This window comes from Mauremys reevesii, linkage group 1 (genome assembly GCF_016161935.1).
Source record: "Mauremys reevesii isolate NIE-2019 linkage group 1, ASM1616193v1, whole genome shotgun sequence".
NCBI classification, from domain to species: Eukaryota; Metazoa; Chordata; order Testudines; family Geoemydidae; genus Mauremys; species Mauremys reevesii.
The window spans coordinates 113,297,477-113,313,952 of NC_052623.1; the positions used below are offsets into that span (position 1 = coordinate 113,297,477).

The window sequence follows — 16,476 nt, forward strand, 5'->3', positions numbered from 1 at the left end:
CTTTAAACACACTAAGTGTATCTCATATATCTTGAAATAAGTTCTCCATTTTAATCATTCAAGTTCCATTAGTAATATCTATTTTAGTCAATTTTGTTATATCACCCGCCAACAATCTGTTAGAGACAAGTGCCGAATTTGTAAAAACTTCTGGCCCAGCACGCAAAAGGAGTGGGATATTCAGTTATAGGCTCTCATCATGGAGTCTGGCCTCCGTGCAGCCCCGCCAGGAATCCCCAAGTACCTTGGCCTTGGTGGACAGTGTCCCCCCAGCACCAGGCTCCGCCTGATACCGTTACCAGTTGCCAGTGCCCAAAAAGAAGACCAAAAAGCATGGCTCCCTGGATGAGGCAGTGGTAGGACCCTCGAGCATTGGCGCTAGAACGTTTTTTATAATAGGGTGCTGAAAGCCAGCAAAACTATCCCTAAACTTTTTACTTCGTGCCCCCGCCCCCTCCGAGATCTGAGGCCAGGAGCAGGGCCGTGTCTCCAGGAGGGAGTGGGGAACAGGGATAAGAGGGCCGAGGCTGGGGGCAGGCACAGAGCCAGTAGTGGAGCCCTGCGTGCGTGGCCGGGAGCAGGGCTGGCAGCTGGGACCATGCATGTGCAGTTGGGACCCTACATAAAACCTGGGGGTGCTGCAGCACCCCCTGCACCCCTACTTCCTGCACCTATACTATCAAGGGTCAGTCCGCCAGACGATTTCAAAGAGCATCAGGGCCTGCTGCATCGGGTGCCTGAGAACTTGGGCCTGGAGGTGGACAAAATGGCTGAGCAGGTGGACGCCTTGTTTAATGTCCTGTCAGCCTCTACCCCAACCTGTGTCACACTATGGTGCATGATAGTGTCCTTAAGATTGCCAAGGCCCTCTGGCAAACTCCTTCCTCCATTCCTCCCACCTCAAAATATTTATTTTTGGTCCTTTTTGTCCCGGCCAAAGGGTTGAATACCTCTACACCCACCCTCCCCCTGACTTGCTGGTGGCTTCTGTGTCCCTTTCATTGGCCAAATGGACATACCAGCTCGACCCCCAAAAATAAAGAGGCCCAAACGGTTGGACCTATTTGGGAGGAAAATCTATTCGATGGCCAGTTTTCACTTCCGGGTGGCAAACCATCAGCCCCCTCTTGGGCCATTACTATTTTAACTTCTGGAACTCCCTCCATAAATTCATGGAGTCCCTCCCACAGGGTATGGTCCAAGAATTTGGCAACCTGGTGGAGGAGGGCACTGCAGCTGCCAGTTGCTCCCTCCAGATGGCATGAGATGCGATGGACTTGGCAGCCAGGGTGGTTGCTTTGGTGGTGGTAATGAGACGCAGTTCCTGGCTTCAGACTGCCGGACTCTCCCAAGAAATGCAGACCTCTATTCAGGAGGTCCCATTTGATGGGAACAGTCTCTTTTCTGACCAGACAGATGCAATGCTGCATGGGCTAAAGGACAACAGGGCTATCCTTCGCTCGCTGGGAATGCATACACTGCAGCCTGTGAGGAAGCAGTTCCGGTTGCTGCTCGTTTTGAGGGTTTGGTCGAGAGCAATGCCCTGGTCACCTTCCAGGATCAATTGTGCTCTTTCCTCAACCGTCTTTGTCCCTTCTGTTCAGCCTAGTCCCAAGTCACCTCAGACCATTGGTTGCTGGACATAGTGTCTCAAGGTTACACTCTGCAGTTTATGGTTGCCTCTCCTTCCCCCCACCCCTTCCTGTCCCTCTTCAGGGACCATTCTCATGAGTAATTCCTTGTTCAAGAGGTCGAGAACTTCTTGTTCATGGAGGCCATGGAGTAGGTCCCCCAGGACATGGCAGGGAAAGGTTTCTACTCTTGTTATTTTCTAATCCAGAAAGCAAAAGGGAGCCTTAGACCCATTTTGGACTTGCAATGCCTAAAAAGTCTCTCTCAAAAAGTAGAAGTTTCTCATGGTTTCCCTGGCCTCTGTCATCCCCTCCCTGGATCCAGGAGACTGGTATGCCACCCTCGAGTTGAAGGACACCTATTTTCATATTCCAAGGTCATAGGTGTTTCCTCTATTTTATTGTGAGCGAACCTTATTTCCAATTTACAGCGCTCCCCTGTGGGCTCTCATCAGCCCCAAGGTTCTTCACAAAATATATGGTACCAGTGGCCGCTTACCTGAGCGGTCCAGGTCTTTCTGTATCTTGACGATTGGCTCATTAAGGGCAAGTCTCAGGATCAAGTGCAGAGAGGCCTTGATCTGGTGTGTTCCATCTGCCATGACCTGGGCCTCTTGATAAACAAGAAAAAATCAACCTTAAGGCCAGTTCAACGCATAGAGTTCATAGGGGGTGATTCTCGACTCCACGTGAGCCAGGGATTTTCTCCCGGAGGCCCATTTTCAGGCCATGTCGGATCTGATCTCCCATGTGAAGAACCACCCGCTCACCACAGCTCACACCTGCCTGCAGTTGCTGGGCCACATGGCTGCGTGTACATACATGGTCAGTCATGCCCGGCTCCACCTTCAGCCTCTGCAAGTATGGCTGGCGGCGGTTTACACCTGCAACGCACACTATCTAGATCACATCCTGTCATCCCTGGAGTGGTGACACAGAGAGTTCCCTTTGTAGCCCTGTCCCCATCATTGACCCTGGTATCAGATGCTTCGGACCTGGGCTGGGGAGCCCACCTGGGTGAGCTTAGGGCTGGTGTGCGGGACGATCTGGCCCTTCACATCAGTATCAGGAAGCTACAGGCGGTTCGCCAGGCCGTCTTGCCCCACTAGAGGGGCAAGATGGTCCAGGTCCTCATGGACAATACTGCTGCGATTTATTACATCAACAGGCAGGGGGAGCCAGGTAGTCCCCCGTTTTCCCAAAAGTTCTCAGCCTTTGGGACTTCTGTGTGTCATTCATCTGGTAGCCGTGCACCTTCCTGGGACCAAGAATGCACTAGCAAGTTGCCTCAGCAGGACCTTATCTCGCCACAAGTGGTCACTCCATCTGGAGGTGGCCAGTATGATCTTCTGAAAGTGGGGGACTCCCCAGGTGGACTTGTTCATATCCACCAGAACAGGCAATGCCACATGTTCTGTTCACTCCAGGGGATGGACAGGGGCTCCCTGTCAGATGCTTTTCTGCTTCCATGGTTGGGAGCCCTGGTGTATGCCTTTCCATCAGTGCCATTGATCCACAGAGTCCTCCACAAAGATCAAGCGGGACAGGGCAAGAGTTATCCTGATAGCCCCCAAGTGGCCTCACCACCACTGGTTCAGCATGCTGCTGGACCTGGTCTGCTCAGACCTGCTGTCCCAGAACCACAGCAGTCTCCTGCACTCAAACCTGGAGGTGGTGCACTTGACAGCATGGCTGCTGCATGGCTGAATGTGGACAAGCAGGAATGCTCAACCCGGGTGCAACAGGTCTTGCTGGGCAGCAGAAAGCCCTCCACCAGAGCAACTTACCAGGAAAAGATTCATGCGCTGGGTTTCACATCAGCACATCCGGCCTTCGCTGCAGGTGATCCTGGATTATCTTCTGCACCTCAAACTTCAGGGCTTGTTCCTGTCGTTGATCACAGGCCACTATTTTGACTTTCCACCCCCTGTTCCAAGGCAGGTCGGTCTTCACTCATGACATGATGGCCCGGTCTTCACCGTCCCATCCGGGATCCTGTCCCTCCCTGGGATTTGAGTGTCATGCTGTCAAGGCTCCTGGGTCCTCCCTTCAAACCTCTGTCTTCCTGATCTCTTCTCCTTTTCTCCTGGAAGGTTGTGTTCCTGGTGGCAGTTACATCTGCCCACAGAGTGTCTGAGATCAGAGCATTTATGTCAGAACCACCCCATATAGTGTTCTATAAAGATAAGGTCCAGTTGCAGCTGCACCTGGCATTCCTGCCCAAGGTAGTTTCCTTATTTCATACTGGCCAGGACATTTTCTTATCAGTCATCTTTCCAAAGCCCCGTAAATCCAAAGAGCACGGCTTACATGCCCTGGACATCTGGAGGGCACTGGCCTTCTACCTCAATAGGACACAGCCATTCCATAAGTCAACACAGCTGTTTGTTGCGGCAGTAGTCAGGATGAAAAGTCACCCGATGTCTGCTCAAAGGATTTTGTGCTGGATCACAGCCTGCATCCAATACTGCTACGATCTGGCAAGTGTGCCTCCACTGGCATTAGTCAAAGCGCACTCAACTAGAGCACAAGCGTCATCGGCACTCTTCTTGGCTCAGGTGCTCATTCAGGAGATCTGTAGAGCTGCTACCTGGTCGTCTGTCCACAGGTCTACATCCTATTATGCACTGACCCAGCAGGCCCAGGACAATGCTAGCTTCAGCAGGACAGTGAATGCTGCAAGCTGCCAGACCATGAACTCTGAGCCCACCTCCATTAGCACTGCTTGTGAGTCACCTCATGAGCAATCACTCAAAGAAAAAACGGTTACCTACCTTTTGTAACTATATTGTCCTTCGAGATATGTTGCTCATGTCCATTCCAATATCCATCCTCCTGCCACTCTGTCGGAATTGTCAGCAAGAAGGAACTGTGAGAGGGCGAAGGGTCGGCAGCGCCTGATATACAGGCACATGAGCACGGCACTCAAGGGGGCGCCACTGCTGACCCTGTGGATACCGCTAAGGAAAAAAATGTCCGACTGCGCATGTGGGTGCGTGCACACCTAGACTGGAATGGACAAGAGCAATACATCTCGAAGAACAGTAGTTACAAAAGGGAGGCAACCATTTTTTCATTGAAATATCACTTCCCTGATATTGCTAAAATAACTCATAATGGCAGAAAAGTAACTACATTATCTGAATTCTCTTCTCGTGTTTCCAAATCTCAATATTTCCCCACTAAATTTAATCAAATTAAAAATGTCTATTTTATACTATAAATCTATTTTTTAAGCTGAGAGAGAACTTTGTTTTCGTATGTGAAGATCTGGATTCAGATGTCAGGTCTGATATATTTTTGTTCCCTGAATATCAGTAATGTCATGTTAGCTTAAAAAAACAAAAACCCCTCAACTTTTTTATTTTTATATTTAACTATTTGTATGGGTCTCATTTTTGAGGACTCTTCTAGCAGATTTGATATATTTCTTGTTCGACTGCATACTTGAAATTATTTCAAAAGCTAAATAAATGTTTTCTCATCACATCCGTGAGGGGAGTTATTGAGTGGTGAAATAACATTTTAGTAGTATTGTTTGTAGACCTAGTTGCCATGTAGTATTCCTTGCCTTGTCTTTAAAAGAGAGAGGTTAGCTCTCCAGTTTAAATATTTAATTGAAGGATCTGGATCTAGTATGGACTAGTTTGCATTTTAAATTTAAAACTTCTAGCTGCTTTTTTGTGTTTTGTTTACAACTGTGGTAATACAATCTTGGTGGATAAGTGTTTTGAAATATTTTCCTGGTTCAGTATTCATAGCTGTGCTTTCGTTGCATGGATGATGTTAAGAAGTTCTTCTTTTATGCAGACTTCGTCCTTGAACAAATTCTTGTGGAAATGGCTCTGACAGGATTAACATTGCAGAGGTCTGGAACAAGTCTGTCTTTAGGGACTGTGACTGTTGGAAATATTTTATTTAAAGGCAAGATATTATTTGGCCTTACTTTGTGTGTGAGTAAATCTTGTTTCTAGGCTGAAATCTTACATGAAATGCATCCTAATGTCTCATCTGATGTGAAATGTTGAAATGAAATGGCTTTTGTAATTAGCAGTCCCATCAAGTTAAAAAAAGTCATTGTGATGATGAAGGGGAGAGGGGTAGCTCCCTTTGATGGACACCCAGCCAGCCAGCAGTAAAATCTCTCTTGGTAGCTGATCTTTACTTGCTTTACCTGTAAAGGGTTAAAAAGTTCCTCAGGTAAAGAAATAAAAAAGTGAGCACCTGACCAAAAGAGCCAATGGGAAGGCTAGAACTTTTTAAAATTGGGAAGGAAACTTTCCCTTTGTCTATCTGTTCTCTGGGCTGAGGGACATGGAGCAGCAATGCTATAAGCAGGAATGCTGTGTAAGGTTTGAACCAGGTATGAGAAAGTATCTTCCATACCTAGAAAAAATAATTTAGATAGGGAATGTTTCGTTAGACACTATCAGGTTTATTTCTTATTTTGGCTTGTGGATCTCCTCTGTGCTAACCCCTGATGCTTTTGTTTGCTTGTAACCTTTAAGTTGAACCTCCAAGAAAGCTAGTTTGGGTGCTTAATTTTTGGAATTGCTCTTCTAAAATCTAGCAAAAGCTTAAGTTCCAGATGTATTTTCTTCCTTTTTGTTTTTAATAAAATTTACCTTTTTTAAGAACAGGATTGGATTTTTGGTATCCTAAGAGGTTTGTACACATGCTGTTTGATTAGCTGGTGGCTACAGCTAATTTCTTTTGTTTTCTTTCTTCAGCTCTTCCCCGAAAGGTGAGTGAAAGGGCTTGAGGGTACCCCACAGGGCGGAATTCCCAAGTGTTCCTTCCTGGGTCCAAGGTTTTTTTGTTTTTGTTTTTTGGGGGTTTTTTTGCATTTGGGTGGTGGCAGCGTTTACCAAGCCAAGGTCAGAGAAAAGCTGTAACCTTGGGAGTTTAATACAAGCCTGGAGTGGCAAGTATTAATTTTTTAGAATCCTTGCGGGCCTCCACCTTCTGTACTCAAAGTGACAGAGTGGAGACTCAGCCTTGACAGTCATATTTAACCAAACCAGAACAAAATAATTTATCGAAAGGAGATCACTAGATTTTTCTGTATTTTCTGCCCTTCATTGTGGTTTATCACTTTTTTCTTTTTACATGTAAAAATACTGTCTCCTTTCTAGTCAGTGTGTTGGATTTTTTCCTTCCTGATGTCAGAAACACCACCTGTGACATCAGGTTTACTGCCAAGTTTATCTGATTTGGAACATGGCTGCTGATAATGCAATCTTCCCCACACTATCCTGTTGTTTACTTTCTTATCTGAGGGAAGTTCTTGCTTGAGCAATTAATAGTGTGTCATGTCAACACCTGGCTAAAGTGATTTATACATTTTTAACTCTGTTATTCTAACTGAAGGAACCATTTTACTTACCTTATGGGTTAACATCATTATACCTTTCCAAAAGTAGATTACCATCAGTTTTTGCTTTCTTTGTGCCTTTTCCCCTTTACCTTAAGTTACAGAATGTATTGAAATGTTCATGAGACTTAAAAACAAAATACGTAGCTGGTTGTAAAGACAGTCCTTGGAATATTTCCTTCTGTCCATCTCAGAAGGAGTCTTTGAAGTTCTGCCAATGTCTTATGTAAATATTTATCTTAAGTAAGAGTGGCCTTTGCCATGTCATTCCTACAGGATACCAGTGTAGTGGGAATTACTATCTGAAATATAGTATGGCTCACTGAAAGATCCTTCAGAATTGGGAATCTCTCCTCCATTAAAACCTGAGGGTACTCTCACTTGTGCTTTGTTTGAGAAGGGAGAAAATTTCCAAGGATACTGTTCACTTTGTTAAATCCAGATATAGAAACATCATTGTAAAATGCATCTGAGCATTTGTGGCAATGTACATAATAGAAAATCTCTCCTATTATTTTGATGAAAATGGCTTAAGACAACATTAAGACCCCACATGACTGTTGTTGCTGTCTCATTGTAATTTACCAAATACCTAGTAGAGAGTGCATCACAGTTAACCAGAGACCCTCTTGGGATTCCTATCAGGCTTACAATAGGATTTTTTTGTTGTTGTTAAATTCCCTTTAGAACTGATGTTTACTCTCCAAGGAACTTTACATCAAGGGGAGCTGAATGTGCCTAGCATCTGTCATGATCAGTTCCAATGAAACTAACACATTTCTCAAGATACTCATTTTTTCTTTCCTTGGGGAAATGTATCTCTTTCTGGAGTAATGGAACTGAATGAGTGGACAAGTGTTATCCCTTTTTAACACACAGGTAAACAGAGGTTAAATGTCTTGACTGGTGGCACAAAAATGGACAATGACTGCCTAGGAAGGAGTACCGCAGAAAGGGATCTGGGGGTCATAGTTGACTCAATATGAGTCAACAGTGTAACACTTGCAAAAAAAGCAGACATCCTCCTGGGATGTATTAGCAAGAGTATTGTAAGCAAGACACGAGGAGTAATTCTTCTGCTCTACTCCATGCTGATTAGGCCTCAACTGGAGTATTGTGTCCAATTCTGGGTGCCACATTTCAGAAAAGATGTGGACAAATTGGAGACAATCCAGAGAAGAGCAAAACAAATGATTAAAGGTCCAGAAAACATGACCTATGAGAGAAGACTGAAAAAATTGGGTTTGTTTAGTCTGGAGAAGAGAAGAGTGAGAGGGGACATAACAGTTTTTAAGTACATAAAAGGTTGTTACAAGAAGGAGGGAGAAAATTTGTTTTTCTTAACCTCTGAGAATAGGACAAGAAACAATGGGCCTAAATTGCAGCAGACACAGTTTAGATCGAACATTAGGAAAAACTGCCTAACTGTCAGAGTGGTTAAGCACTGGAATAAATTGTTTAGGGAAGTTGTGGAATCTCCATCATTGGGGATTTTTAAGAGCAGGTTGGACAAACACCTGTCAGGGATGGTCTAGAATAGATAATACTTAGTCCTGCCTTGAGTGCAGGGGACTAGACTAGATGACCTCTCGAGGTCCTTTCCAGTTCAGTGATTCTATACCAAATCTGTGGTAGAGTTGGGTGGAAAATTCAGGTTTGCGGTCTCCCAGTCCACTATGCTTACCAACAGGCAATACTGTGGTCCCACAGTTGTCCATCACATGGAAAATGAGGACACTAGTTTTACTAATCCTTGCATACAAACAGAGCGCTCTACCTTCTCAGCAAATTATTTTATAGACATTAATTTCTTTGTCTAATTCTACACATCAGTTCTTTTCTCATTCTCGCTCAGCCATATCTTTTCTCTGAATTTAGAATTTATTTTGATTTCTGATTTCGGTATCAGATCTATATCTCCATGTTCCAGAAGAGATCAGTCTTTGTCTGGTGGATATCTCTGAAAAATCATGTCTGAAATATATTTAACAATGCTAATAAAGTTAGGCAGCACGATGTAAACTTTTAACAATTACTACAGTCTACTTGATACTGTGTAAACCACATTAACGTCTATGTTTATAGTAGGGTTGTCAATCGCAGTTAATGCATGTGATTAACCAGCCAAAATCTGAAATGGCGCCCCTGGTGAGCCAGGAATGGCCGGAGGGGCTGCGGAATGGCCATGGGCTCTGGCAAGATGCATCCCCTGTGTGAAAGCATGAAGCCTGCCTTGAGAGCTGCAGGCCGAGTGCCAGGCACCACGAGCTGCAGCAGTAGCTCAGAAGTACGTAACATCAAAAAATATTTAAATAAATGGTATTATGTTACTGTTTAACAGTGTGATTAAAATTGCAATTAATCACAACTGCAATTAATCACAACTTTTTAAATCTTGCGATTAACTGATTATTTTTTTTAAATCGTTTGACAGCCCTAGTTTATAGTTGTGCCAAGTAAGACACTTTGTTTATTGGGAGGGGGAGTGAGAAAATGAGGTAGAGTGGTAGTGTAGTCAACAGAAGAAAGCTTAGTATTGACATAACCAGGGCTTGAAAAACAGGTTTGGCCGTGCTAAATTGAAGTTTTGCCAAGTGGGATATGTAGGGAATTGTTCTTTCTCTGAGAACAAGGAACTGGACTGGATTTTATCTTGTACTTAATTTGAGCCAGATAGCACAAGGTTGAAAGGATCTATATATCATCACTCCACTAGTTACCACCAAATATTTTTCTGTGACTGTTACTTTTAGCTAAGGATTCATCGTCTGAAGCCAGCAATATTCCTGCACACATCAGTGTATCATTTTATTAATTATAGTTATTTTTGCAGTTTGCATAGAATCTTATTCTTCAGCTAATCCAGACGTGCATTACAGAGAAAACTAAGGAACCTGTGGGTGTCATGCTCTCCCCTTGTAGTTTGCTGAATTCTCAGAATCCAAAGCTTTTATTTATTTTTTAAAAAAAAAGGCCCTTCTAATTGTTAAGATGACCTTCAGAATGTAAACAGATGTACTGTTGTATTGCTTGCAGCCTGCCAAACTGAGATAATAGTAATGAGAGGTGTGAAATGCTTCCATTCATCTAAATGGGGTACTAATTTTGAAACCTTATTATGATGTATTAGCCAGTGCTGTTTAACTACTTGACTGCATAATGATATACCAGGTTCATTCAACAAATATGACTGAATACATATTGTGGCACAGGAACATTTTAAGCAATGGGAAAGGATAGCTGAGAAATTGGGTTTATCTTTGATTGTTAGAGGATTTATATCAAACTGAAAGCAAAATTCCTACCTACAAAAGTATGCTTGCTCAGTGAACTCCATTTAAAGCATTTTTCTGAACAGCTGTTTCTAGCCTTTCATTTACATTTAAAATTGTGTACAACTATAACTTGAAATACTGTTTTTTATCCAGTATACATGAAATTTTTTCTAAAAGAACTGAAGACTATCTCGGCAGATCTTGCTGTGGGTGATCATAGTTTAACCTTGTTTCCAGAAAATTCTTAGTGACAGGTTGTGTGTGTAGGCAAGGATGGATATGAGCAAATTATTTAATGCCTCTAGGTTTTTATATTGTTAAATAAAACTTCACATCCACTGTAGGCAGTGTGCCTTTATCTGTGAATCTACCAGGGTTTGCTGTTCTTTAAATTTCAAAACTTCAACTTTTCTTTGCAAATTAATTTGCAATCAAGTCTGTAAAATTTATGGGGGAAAAGACAGAGTTTGGGCTTGTTCTTTGTTTCCTATACAGCAATTACTGCCAGTCTTATTTCTGCTGAGGTTATGTTTAGATCTAATGGTTTGGAGTGTCTGTTTTATTAAAAGCTGCATTTTTTGTAGTAGTTACAGAATGCCAAGGGAAAATTATTTTGAATCTTTGTTTGTAGTGAATTGATATTCTTAAGTCAATAACTTTTTGATTTGACTGTGGGCTAGTGAGAGATTTTTATTTGTTTAAAAAAAAAGTCCATGTGCAGATGTCGTCATCCCCCAACATTTAAGTGTACTCTTTTTAAAAATATAAAGTGTGGCACAGTATTAATGACATATACTTATTTTTTGGGAGATAATGCACACTTTTATTTTGAATCAATTGCACCATAAACTGCAAGTTAATATAATATGCAGTCAGTTCTGCTGCCTAAGTTATTTTGAGCCATGTTACACTCCTATTGGAGGGATTTATACATTATAACTTATTAGAGGACTGTTTGGTTCTTTCATGTTCTCTTTAAAAAGAAAATTTTAAAAATAAAGTAACTTTAAAAAACTTTTCCCTAAATATTGGGAATGGAAAAAACAAAAAAACAATAAAACAAAAACCCTAACCCTGTCTAAATATGTAAAAATATAATAATTTTGTTTCATTCAATTCATGATGAGTATGAGAGTTCTCGGGGGCGGGAGGAGAAATGTTCCCCTGCTTGGAATAAAACAATTGAAAGCTGGTGGGATTCCTACATCAACAGAAAAACCTTTTCTGGCGATGTGGGCTGTGTCTATACTACAGGGCTATGCTGGCATAGCTACGCTGCTGCAGTGTCCATAGTGTAGACCAGGGGTTTTGGTATAGACCCTACCTTTTGCATGTGACCTCCCATTTTGAGACTTACTGTTTCCTGTGACCCTAGACAGCAGCAGAGCAATGTAGCAACCAAGGAACTTACACATTAAGTACACTATTTGATGCTCTCTAATGTGGCATTATGGAACACAATGTGATACAGCAGGCATTTTGGCCTTTCTTCATTCTTGACCAAAACACTGGTGAAGCATAATCAAAGAAAGCCTCGTCATATTTGCAAGCACATTTCTTGGATTCTAGTTTCTCGTTCATAACTGCGTCACTAGACTCGCTGCTGGAGGTTGATGCAGATACTGTCTGTAAAAATGAGTCCATTGTGCCTCTTCTTCAAAAAGTTAAGCAAATGAGGCCAGGACTTACGAAGGCGTGGTGTGTTGATATTAGGGCAGCTCTGAGACAGTCATTGTATGTCACTGTCGTTGAGTGCTAACAGAATACTCAAGGTGGCATAAAAGAAGATATAGGCCCTGCCTTAGCTTATAAAGCCACTGAAGTTTCCATCTCAGAAAAGGCTAGCACAGGCTTCTACCAGCTCGAACAGAGAGGATGCTTTGTTGATGAGGCTAGTGCCCACAGATAAGGCTCTTCTGCATTCAGGTACCTCAGCTGGATGCTTGCATAGCTGGATGGTGCAAATGACCAAATTAGCATCCACACAGCCATCTCCGCACAGCCGACATGTCCGGTTTTGCTCCACAAACACCGCATCAGGTATTGCTATTATGGCAGCTCGGCTAAGAAGACAAGGAGGAGTCTAGGTGTGTCCTTACTAGATGACTGCCTAATACAGAGCTCCTCCCAACAGCAGGTCAGACTCTCTCTTCAAAAGACTCTTGACATCATCTAAAGGTCTCAAGATCAACAAGGACAAATCCACACTGACCCCAGTGCAAAGCATCAAATTAATAGAAGCAGTATTAGATTCCAGATTGGGAAAAGCATATCTACCTGAGAGATTCGAAACAGTGGCAGACCCGCATACAGCAGCTCCAAGTGCAGCCCTCAACATCAGTGAGAACCTGTCTGAAGCTTCTGTGACATTTTGTCATACACGTTTGTCACACAGCATAGTGGACTTCACCTTTGTCCACTACAGGGGTAGTTGAAGTGAGCATATCAACCCAACAGAGACAGCCTAGCAGGGGCGGCTCTAGCTTTTTTGCCATCCCAAGCATGGCAGTCAGGCTGCCTTCGGCACCTTGCCTGCGGGCGGTTCGCCAGTCCCGCGGCTTTGGCGTACCCTCCGTGAGACCGGGGACCTCCTGCAGGCAAGCCACCAAAGGCAGCCTGACTGCCGCCCTCACAGCCACCGGCAGGGTGTCCCCCGCGGCTTGCCGCCCCAGGCACGCACTTGGAGTGCTGGTGCCTGGAGCCGCCGCTGCAGCCTAGACAAGATGGACTCCCTCTCTGATTCCTGGGCACCCTGCCTGCAGGCTGCAGCAATCTGGACTCTGAGACTCCCTAGCAGCCCATGTGGCTGCCGGAGTTGGGGCTTCAGGGATGGCCAGTTCCCCAACTGGTTGAATTCCTGGGCTTCCTGGCTTTGTGGGTGGCCAATTCCTAGATCCTGGGATTCCAGACTGTGGAGGTGACTGGCTTCCCAGCTAGCAGGATCCCTGCTCCCAGGGTTTTTGAGCAGATGTCTCCTTGGGTAGTCTGGCTCCTTGGCCTGTCCACTTGGCAGGCAACCTGGGAAGCCAGCTAGCTGGGCAACTGGGCCTCCTACCCAGCAGTTTGGAGGCTGGGCAGGTAGCTGGCAAGCCAGAAACCTCCATGATGATTTTTCTGAAATGGATTTTTTTCTCCTCTTTTTCCTTCCTGTTTAAAAAACAAAACAAAACACCCACCCACCCCCATTCCTATTCAGAACAAAATCCTCTCAATCTTGAGATTTTTTTCATGGAATGGAAGATCTTTTTCCTCACATGGATCTACTAGTCACTTTTGAAGACCTGAGGGCCAATGGAGTACATCACACTCAGTTTCCAGTGTGCTCTATAGGCACCCAATTTTCTTCAGGATCCAACTCAAGGTTTTTATTCATTTTTAAAGTGCTATCTTAGAATGCCTTTTCTCTGACTCACACTAAGGAGTGGGCTCTTGGGTGACTTGTTAGTGAATCATTTGTTATCTAGGGGTGAGGCATTCTTGGTCTTTCGTTAAAAAGCTCCTTACCACTGAAGAACAGGATGGCCCTGACAGTCATCAGAACACAGTGGAAGACTGATTCTTTGGCAGAAGCCTTTCCTCGGAGGGTGAACTGGGGGGTGAGGAAATGTTTTCATAGGAGAAAGAACAAAAAAGGCAAAGGAGAAAACTTTCAGTCTGTAGTTGAGGCAATGGCAACTCGAACAGTGATAGAACCAAGGATACCTTATTAGACTACTCATTTTTTTTAAGGTAGTTTCCCACATGGCACATAGATACCATGGTTATGAGAGCATCAGAAATGTATAAATGGAACTATTGCAGCATTACTTGTCCCTTATACGCGTTTTACAAAAAAGAAATGGCTTTAAGTAGTACAGGATATGTGTCATTTACTGTGGTATTTTTCTTCCAGTATACAAAGGTTATGGTGACAACAGCTATAATGAAGATTTAATAAGGACATGTAACATTAGAGGCTGTTTCTTACTGTATTGTGTTGTGACTTAACAGCTTATGCTATAGTTTACTTTTCTTTCATGAAAGTTTAACTACTTTTATTAAAGGCTTTTTCTTCTAGAATGCTGAATAAAATTCCTGTTGCAGCTGCTTACATCATATTGCTTTTAACGCAGTTAGAAATGAAACTGAAATTTAAAACAATCTTTTTTTTTATTTGACATTTTGTAGTAGTGTCTCTGTTGTGATCTAATTGAAAAGTTCCCCCTCAGAAATACTCAAGTAATGCTTAGTTTATAAGCTTTATTTTTACAAAAGCAAAGCTAGTTTTTTCCCTCTCTTTGGAAATGTCTTAACACTAGATTTATACATAATGTTTGTAGAAATTTTGTGTTGCTCTAATGAATAAGTCTTATGTGTAACAATTGGTGCATTGTTGATGTCCAATCTCTTATGTAGTTTACCAACACAGTTTATGAGCTCAGGTTTCAACTTCTGTCTGCTTCAGGTTTTCAAGAACAAAGAAAGCAGCATAATCTTGTAACACAACAGTTTTTTGTTTGTATGTGTAGAAATATAAAGGCAAACTTGTATTCTCAATCTTTTTTAACAAACAGTATCAATAGATTATATACAGAATATTTCCTGTCTTGCTTAGTACTTAAGATTTTTTTTCCCCAAAAAATCCCGTTTGCTACAATTTGACCCCTACTACAGCACCATTTTGTTGAGAGGTAAAGAATGGATCTGCGTGAGATTTTGAACAAGCCTTTAGAGAAAGAAAGTTGTTTTGTTTCTACACTATTACAATGAATATATAGAGTGCAGTAACAGATTCTTTCAGATTGTTCTAGCCATGAATTAAAGCCTTTATCTATGCTAATAGGCCTAAAGAAGTAATTGATAAAAAGGCAGCAACGCATAGTTGTGCTGTTAATAGGTAAAAAAAAAACCATAAATTCATAGACTACATACTTCTATCAGTGTAGGCAGAATTTGCCACACTAAAACCAGTATCTCGACAGCAACTTTTTTCCAGTGGGATAAAGATTTGGTTTGTTAGATGACATGCTTAAATAAATTTATTGTAAACCTATATTATGGTTAGTTATTTAAAGAGTACAATAAAATATATATTATCACAAGTATTTGATCACATACACTTATACTGAGAAACAGTATCCTACCCTTTTTTCCCTTAAGAACTTTGCTACAGAAGTGTAGCATCTGGTAAGGTAGTACTGTTTCAGACAGTCTATGAAAATAATGTTTATAGACAACTACACAGTAGAAGTTTACTTTAATGTTATACAACTGCAGTGCATGGCTCTTGACTAACCAAGGTCTCCTGACCTTTGGAACTTGATCCCCAACTGTTCTTCAGAGTCTTTAGATCATGCTGTAAGGTTTGTCTGCTCAGCATGAAAACTTTGTATGTTTCATTTTGACTTTTGATTTCTCTTCTGGGTAATTGGATATTGGATGTGGCCAGGCGAGTTTCCATAAAGGGCCGGACTGACTGAGTTGAATTCTGTTCTATCATTATTTTGTTATAGATACTACATAATACAATTTGGACGTGTTGTGTGGATTTGTTGAGTATATCTGGCTGTTCACTTAAGATATTGGGAGAAATTTAGTCAAGTAACAGCCTAGTGAGTGACAATGGATTGGCTGGCTATATTTGGTGGCAATAATTTTTATCTTTGCAGTCAATAGCAGTAGTAACTAAAATCCAAAAAGCTAAAGTAACTGTTTAAAAAAAAATTCAGTAGAAAGCAATTATAAAGCGTCTATTGGATCTTAATTTAATTATGATCTAACTGAAGCATCTCCTAACCACCATCACCAATTACTTTGTGGGGAGAAAAGGCAGCCACCATAGGATTTAGAAGCCATTTTCTATTTATAAGATAGTTTGGCTGAGCTATTCTAAAGTGACTGGTAATTTTTGAGTGTTTTTAATTTTTGGGTGCTCATTTTAGGGGACATCTTAAAGGGTCTGATTTTCTCCAGAAATGTTGAGCACCCCTAAGGGGGAGGGGGACGTCTGGATTTCAGTGTTGGGCACTTAAAATTCCTAATCACTTCTGAAAATTTTGGGCTTGCTCCTGGAATTATTAGTAATATAACTTCTTACTCAAAACCATACTCATTTTACTTTAAATTTGGTCTTACACCACTGGTGGTGATAGCTTTAGGTGCAAAGCTTGTTTACAAAGCTGTAATCTCTTTTAATCTAATACAGAAAGGCAGATAA

At 42.3% G+C, this 16,476-nt stretch overlaps 1 protein-coding gene across 1 annotated transcript in view; it reads left to right on the top strand.

Moving 5' to 3' along the window:
- The window catches only part of ATP11A (ATPase phospholipid transporting 11A), a 234,710-nt gene that overhangs the window by 51,459 nt on the left and 166,775 nt on the right, over nucleotides 1-16,476 (top strand). The gene's annotated exons all lie outside the window — the stretch shown is intronic.